The 8,105-nt window shown below is 44.6% G+C and overlaps 3 non-coding genes across 3 annotated transcripts; 1 reads left to right on the plus strand and 2 right to left on the minus strand.

The window, feature by feature from the left end:
* On the minus strand, positions 1–74 carry TRNAN-GUU (transfer RNA asparagine (anticodon GUU)). The gene has a single exon. It is a non-coding gene; the product is annotated as a tRNA-Asn (tRNA).
* Positions 75–6,893: 6,819 nt separating this feature from the next.
* TRNAS-AGA (transfer RNA serine (anticodon AGA)) lies at positions 6,894–6,975 on the minus strand. Its single transcript has one exon. It is a non-coding gene; the product is annotated as a tRNA-Ser (tRNA).
* A 666-nt stretch (positions 6,976–7,641) lies between these two features.
* Positions 7,642–7,715, plus strand: TRNAI-AAU (transfer RNA isoleucine (anticodon AAU)). The gene has a single exon. It is a non-coding gene; the product is annotated as a tRNA-Ile (tRNA).
* The last annotated feature ends 390 nt before the right edge of the window (positions 7,716–8,105 follow it).

Consider the following 8,105-nt stretch of genomic DNA (forward strand, 5'->3'; position numbering starts at 1 on the left):
CGTCCCTGGGTGGGCTTGAACCACCAACCTTTCGGTTAACAGCCGAACGCGCTAACCGATTGCGCCACAGAGACGGATGTTCACTGCTTTCTACACTATTTGAAAAGTATATTCCTGAGCTAATGTCGTCGTTGGGTACAGTGGATATGTAAGATGAGATTTAGAACACAGTGTTAGTAAAACAGAGTAAGATGAACGGGTTCATCACATGTTTCTTCCATTCCAGTGGCCGCTCTCTCCCCTCTGCTGCCTCGTTCATGCTCAATATCTCCAGCTCACGCTGCTCGGCTCGCCCTTCATTATCTCTCTTTTACTAATACAACGTTTTAGGTTAGTTTTCGGACTAATTCTTCGTTCCTGGACCAGCTTTGGATAAGGAAAACCTGCAACAGTGTCACTTTCTTGAGAAAAATCGGACAATGTGTCTGGGCTGAGGGAACCGCAACAGCACCTCAGACAAAAAGAAACAGCAACAATGTGTGGGATAGTGGAAAACTGCATCAAAGTATCAAGGTTAATGGAACTGTAACAACATCTGAGACAAGATAAAACTGCAACACTGTTGGAAAGTAGAAAACTGCAACAACGTTTCAGCTAGAGGAAACTGTAACAAAGCGTCCCACAAGAAACTGTATGAACCTTTAGAACAAGAAGAAACTGTAACAAAGACTCAAGGCACAGAAAACTGTAACAAAGCGTCCCACAAGAAACTGTATCAACCTTTAGAACAAGAAGAAACTGTAACAAAGACTCAAGGCACAGAAAACTGTATCAAAGTCCAGCAAGAAGAAACTGTAACGAATACTCGGGCAACAGCAAACTGTAGCAAAGTAAAGACACAGGAAAGAAACTGCACCAACATCTCAGACTAAAGGAAACTGTAACAAAAGGCTCACACAAGAAAACCCATCCCAGACAAGAGGAAACAGTAACAAAGGCTCATACAACAGGAAACTGGAATCACACCTCAGAAAGGAGGACACTACGATGTTTACACCAGCTGCACTATGAGAAACAAGCGGATATTTTTATCTGTTTTCCATTGCCCCTTAATTTGCTTTTTAGGCGGGCAGCAGTTGGGGTGTAGGGGAAGCAGCCTAAACCACACTCCTAACAACGAGGGTCGTGATCCACAAAGCGGAACAACACTTTCATGATCAACGACCCTGCTTTCCTCTGCCTTAACCACACATGTCCAGGACAACGAACATGCGCTGTTAAGTCAGAGGAAAACAGACTCCGGATCGGAGAAGATGTGGTTAGGTAAGTGGGACTGGGTAGGGTTGGGGGGTAGTTTTAGGGGTAAGAGATGGGGGTCATGGTAGTTTTAGTTTTTTAAGGGTGGGGTCGAGGTAATTTTAGGTTATAATGGCAGATGTGGGGGTTGGGGTAGTTTTAGGGGCAGGGTGGGGGGTTGTGGTAATTTTAGTTTTTAAGCGCGGGGTGGGGGGGTTGGGGTATTTTTAGGTTTTAGGGTGTGTGGGGGGCAGGTAGTTTTAAGGGCAGGGGTGGGGGGTTGGGGTAATTGTAGTTTATTGGGGTGGGTTAGTTTTAGGGGCAGGAGTGGGGGGTTGGGGTCGTTTTAGGGGCGGGGTTGGGGGTCGGGGTAGTTTTAGGGGTGTGGATGAGGTGCTGGGGTAGTTTAAGTTTTAGGGGTGGAGGTGGGGGGTCGGGTAGTTTTAGGTTTTCGGGGTGAGGTGGGGCTTTGCGGTAGTTTTAGTCATGGAGGTTCGGGGTTTAGTGTTATACACCATCCTACAGAGGAGTAAACAGACAACCAGAGAATTCTGAAGGGGCTGGGAAGGTCACCAGTGTAAGGTGGAGTGGATTTTTTTCTGGTTTTTGTAGAACAACTGCAGGCACAGGGTAAAGTCTCACAAACTATATAATAAAGTAGGGACTTTTAAAAAGTGTTGTTAGAATTCTACAAAAAGTGCAGCAGCCCTGCTAGGAGGTTGAAAAGTGCCTTTACTGTCCCACTAAAAGTGCTGCAACCTGGTATAGAATTTGGAAACTGCTAATGCAAAGTGCTGTTACAATAATTTTAAGCAGTTTCAACTGTCCTGAACTTCCAGCACTGTTCCATTAAAAGATCTGAACTTGCTGAGAAACTTCCCAATGGTACGACACAACGTCCCTCAGCTGAGATGGCCAGTTCTGCCTAACCCATGTATCCTCCAAACCTCATCTAGGAACCACCCTCCACAACTGGGACTTCGTCAAGGGATGGGAAAGCCTCCCCATATGGAAGCAAGCTCCCTGTGTGCTCCTGGGCAGCCAGTGCATATCAAGGAAGTCTCTTAATATCTCATAATGCAGTTGTAGTTATTCAGACAGACTTCCAAGTGCCAAGTGGTCAATAAAGTCAAACTCAGCACTCTGTGTTAAATTCATGTACTAAAACACAGCTACAAATTTCATAGCTGTCTTCAAATTGGACCCTAGGTCACCTGATTTATACATCTCTTCTTTAAATTGATAACATTTAAATATTTCATTTTTTTCAAGTGAAGTTCAAGGACGCTCATTCCAAACCTAACCTGCCCCAGATTCTACCCTCCTTGCACTAGCGGTGGAAAAAACATCACACTGGATTCCGTGTGTCACTTTTTACCTTCACATGAATGCATACACGGAACACACCAGACAGCACTGGTGATTGGCTCTGCTTTCCCATTCCTACACCAGGGCCATAGATACTTGTTCCTACAATTAGTTGATGACGTACTGCCTTTATAGCCAGTCAAGGTGTTTTTTCTTAGAATTCTGGTACTGTAATCCTGAACTTAAAATAGGATAACCAAATATAAACACCCCAGAATAGAAAGGAAAAAGACTTAAGTGGGTGAAACCTTCATGCATGGAGCTGGGAAACTTCTAGGGGTGACGTGCCCTCAACCTTTAAGCACGTTCTCTAGCTGCCCAGTGGCTTCCTAAGTGATACATATGATGTGCGAGGTGTTGTTATGTCACTTCCAGGGGTGCTGTTTCCCATGGTGCCGTTTACTGAGAAGACACAGGCTCTAATTTCAATCCCGTCTACTTCTATCACTCCCCACTTGCATCCCGTGGAAGTCAGAATGTTCCATCTCTGGGCCGAGGGTTTGTGATGTAGGATACATCGACAGTAAGCCGCAGCTGTGGTCAAGCAACAAAGGTTGTCTTTAGGGGGCAATTGGTGGCTTTGTCCAAGGCTAAGTTTGCCAGAAGTAAATACATGCACTGACGATCCACGTCCAGGCGTCGGTATCACTTTAAAGATAAAATACAAAATGTAATTCCACAGTTAAAGGTGGCGAACTACAATATGACTCAAGATGCGAGCAACATCTGGTACTAAAGTCCGAGTTGTTCTTTGGGGCAGACAACTCAATGGGCTCAGGCTCCTGCAACCGAGCACAAGTTAACACTCCAGTTAGGTTCGTTGGCGGCGAAATTCACTGGAATAATGGGGGCTGTCTTTTTTTTTTTTTTTTTTTTTGCAATTTCCGCAGGAAAAAAAATCTTTGACTTTACTAAGTGCCCCGGAGCTTCCTTTGGATCTTGGCAGCGATCGCGGGTTCCAGGACGTACTCAAAGACCAGCATCTCCAGCCTGGGTGATGAGAAAAGGAAATAAAAGGGGGATCTGTATTTTGAAAGTGGCAAACGTCTGTCCACTGACAGTGCGAGTCGGCAAGACATCCCCTAAATGTGGCACAAGGGAAGCGAGTGTGTGAATTCGTCTTCTTTTCCCATTTCTCACACTCATCGGTTCTACCATGTTTCCGCAAAGGAGAAGGGAGGAGATAATCCAATGTAGCATTTCTAGCGGTAAATCTCTGCCCTGGCAAGTGTTTGGAGTGTCATGAGTCGCTGTTTTCTGATTGGCTAATCTCAGCGTCCCTACGCAGTCACCGCTGCGCGCAGCATGATATAGCAGACCTGACGCCGTAACCAGAGAGCAGCAGAGTGGCGCAGCGGAAGCGTGCTGGGCCCATAACCCAGAGGTCGATGGATCGAAACCATCCTCTGCTAGAGTTTTCTCTTCCTATAATTTTTCATTTTAATCTAATCGGGGTTCATGGTTAAATATTTGCGCTCTTCAGTTGTTATTTTTCTTTGTACATATTTTCAAGTTACTTTTATTTTTCCCTGAACAAGCACCATTTCTAAACGTGCAGCTTGCTGCAGGAACAGTTGTGCCCACAGAGTACAATTGTATGGAGTAAGAGTAATGCCTTTTGTTTACTAAACTGAGAAGCAGTAGAAGGGCGTTAAGAAACGATCTAAGAGCACGAGATGTTTGCAGTAAATACACCATAATGTGCTCTAGGCTGCAGCTCAACGCCTGTTCACAAGGGTTCACTGATAACACAACAGTAAGAGAAACTAACAGTTCTTTAATACAAACAGGGGTGGCTCATACATAGGGAGATGGCCATGCCATCCCACTTTGGACCCAGCCATATGGAAATCAGTCTTGACCGTGTTCCCCAGGAAACAGTCCAGCCCGAACTGCCAGGCCAGTTCTTCCCTGGACTGGAAACATGCATCCTGGGACCAGTTTCGGGGTATCACCCCTCCTCAGCCAGGAACAGGGTCCAGACTGATTTGCATATGGCTAGGTCCAAACTGGGGTGGCATGGTGAGCAAAAGAATTGATGGATCTAACCCAGATCTGTGAATGGGGGTGAATGTTTGATTGGTTCCGCATTCTGTCCATCATTTGTGTTTTGTTGGAATTTTTAGTTTAGCAACACACACAGCATTTGGTTCCCTCGACTCATGTTTTCAGAATGTTTTTGTTTGTCTTTCCTAAAAAAATATGAACAGATGATGGCACGTTCGTTTCTAAACACACAGCATTCACACTCAAATGTTGAATTTTAAAATTTCAGTGCCTTCTGGACACTGATATTAGTAGCAGCGCACTATATTTTTCTATTGCCTCAGCTCGGGTTTTCAGAATGTTCTTTTTTTTTCTTTTCTTCTTGCACTGGTGGTGAAATGTATTTGTATGTTTATCTTTTTATAAAGCACACCTTTACTTTAGAATCATGTGTGTTTTGCTCTTGTTTTATTAAAGAGTTTGGGCCCTCTTACACGTGGTTATGGCTGCTCACAGCGGCAGATGCACAACCATTCAGCTATCTCACTCAGTGGTGGTGCATGCAGTGAGAATTATAAAATACAAACCTCTAAATTACTATTTTTCTCTACAACATTTATGTTGCATCTCGGTGTTGCCCTTGGGATATTTATTTAATTCATGGCACGCTCTCAGCAGCAGGCTCCCTACACACTGAGCTACCTTGCTCACTGGTGGTGCAATGTATGTGTATGTTTATCTTTTTTTTTTTTAAAGCACACCTTTTCTTTCAGTTTGTTGGTGTTTTGCTCTTGTTTTATTAAAGACTTTAGACCCTATTTACACATGGCTGTGGCTGCTCGCAGTGGCAGATGCACTACCATTCAGCTATGTCACTCAGTGGTGGCACACGCCATGAGTCTTCATAACTTACAAACCTCTAAATTAATATTTATCCATACAACAATTATGGTGCACCTCAGTGTTGCACCTGGAATATTTATTGCATTCATTGCGCACTCTAAGCAGCAGGTGCTCCACACACTGGGCTACCTTGCTCACTGGTGCTGCAATGTATTACCGCTCATGATCTTACTTTGGCCTTCTCTTTTTATTTGTATTTATATTATTTTAATCCTACAGCGTAACTCTTTTTGGGTGTGTGCTATTTAAAGGGTCTTGTTATTATTTATAGATGCTACGGAAACTTAGAGTGACATGTGCATTAGTCGTCCTTTTTGTATCTTTCTTTTAATTTGTTTTTTTATTTCAGTGCTCTTGTTGTTTTTCCACCACTGCAAGGCGCTCCAGGAACAAGCAGTGATGAATGAAGGTGAGCCTTACCCCAGTGGCTTCATTTAGGGTGACTCTAGTCTGTTCGGCCGGGGCTCACAATGAGCTTTGCTGTCGGCTACTAGGTTAGAAGGGAGCTGCTCCGGTTATTGGTTTTACAAAAACTTTCTGAGTATTGGGAAGTGTGTGTACAGTTTAATCAATTTCACTGAATGAATGCTCCTTGGAGAGGAAATGTTTTTACATATTTTAGTGGGTACGGTTGCTGTTGTGCATCATATTTGAATAGTATGTAGGGAAGTTAAATATTCTGACATGGATTCCAATTGTAAATACATTTGGGTTCAGGGCAGAAGCAGGAGGTTTCAGTCACTCATTGTGGGGCAGGAAGCTTTATTTTGTCTCTTTCTATTTCACTTGGATGTAAATCGTTCACACTTCTCCATGTTTTGTCGGTGCTAGTGTGGAGATAATCCTGCTGTGACGAGGCACAAGGATCAAAGGCTGTGTCTAGGTTTTAGTTTGGATTCTCATATGGGCCTGTAATTAGGATACTTACAAAGGGAAACTGGGGAAAAGTAATATTGCAAACAAGATAGGCATTACTGTTGTTTTTAAACACACACAGCACTCGCGCTTAGATGTTGGCATTTTAAGTTTTGTTCTCTTCTGGGCATTTATGTTAGTTGTGGCGCAATCACTTTTCTTTTGCATAGTACTGGAAAAATCCCATTAAGAAGTCCAAAACACGGAACCAGCCCTTACTCCAAGCAATGGGGCCCTCGAACCATGTCATTTTTGTACCAGCGACACTCATGATGAATATAAAAGGAATATATTTTAGGCTGCACCTGTTCTGCTCAGCGCTGTCAATGCCCCTGGTCATGTGCTGTTATATATGTGGGTCAGAAGGTAACCCAGGTACCGTATGATCCGTGGCACACGACTCGTTTTAGGCGTGAGCACTGTGGGATACTGGATCTCATTAATAATGAAAAAGTGAAGCATGAGAACATTTATGTAAAATAAACCGTAGTCGGCAGGATTTGAACCTGCGCGGGGAGACCCCAATGGATTTCTAGTCCATCGCCTTAACCACTCGGCCACGACTACTGATGTTCCATAAATGAAACTTCTTCTCTGCTGTAGCGGATTAGGTGCGCCACACACACCTCCTGCAACACAATTCAGATGTTTTGTGATGGGGCAGAGCAGAGAATTGTGGGTTAAAGGGAACACCTTCCGGTTTGGAAAGTATAAACGGTGTACTGAAGGGCATCATAGAAACAAGTCCAGCAAGTGACCAAGGTCTGGGGAGGGGAGGGGCTGCAGAAACATGGTGCAGGAAGTAAAGGGTTAGGGACTCAGAGCCTAATGTGTGACAGCGGCGGTATGGAAGGAGCTGGGGTGTGCGGAGAATGTGCAGCACACTGAGCATGCGCGGTGCTGCCGAGCAGAGGTCAGTCTTTTTCTGGGGCATAAAAGGGCAGGCGGGGTGTGGAACGATTCTAGTCTTCAGTCCATCTTTCCCTGGAGTTGCTCATCCTGCGGTTCTTATGGTGAAGCGCCTTCAGTGCCACTCATTGTACAATGTACGTGTTTTATTATGATCGATTCCTGGTATGTGCAAGATGTGCTTCAGCTCAGGATTGTTCCAGCGCCTCAATGCGCTGGCGAGTGAAATATGATGATGTGCAAATGCTTGACTCACAACCTTGTGACACCGCTCTCGTGTTCTGCGTAGCTTGACTAAATCACACTGAGTGACAGATACAACGTGGCCGGTTAGCTCAGTTGGTTAGAGCGTGGTGCTAATAACGCCAAGGTCGCGGGTTCGATCCCCGTACGGGCCAGCTTTCTTTTTCCACTTTTTATCTTTGTAGCTAAGTATATTAAACAACAGGCCCGTTTTTTCACTTTTTATCTTTGTAGGTCATTTTATGTGTTAATGTGCAACTTAATCGCTTAAAGTAACAGCATATGGGGCTGCTGTTTATTCTGGTATACAAGTGAACTCTGGTGGCAGATGGTTTTACCAGAGACACTTTATAGCCATTGATGGGTAACAGGACCCTCCTGTTGCTGTGACTCCAGCCTCCGCCATGTTTTCATGGGCCTCTCATAGTGCACGTTTTGAAGCGCTGTTTGAATCCGGGCTGCACGACCCTAGGCACTTTCACTCGGAGAGTGTCGAGTTTTAGATGGGGCGGCCAGAGGTCACGAGAGGTGTAGGAAGGAGCGCA

This window comes from Pleurodeles waltl, chromosome 12, assembly GCF_031143425.1.
Source record: "Pleurodeles waltl isolate 20211129_DDA chromosome 12, aPleWal1.hap1.20221129, whole genome shotgun sequence".
Classification (NCBI taxonomy): domain Eukaryota; kingdom Metazoa; phylum Chordata; class Amphibia; order Caudata; family Salamandridae; genus Pleurodeles; species Pleurodeles waltl.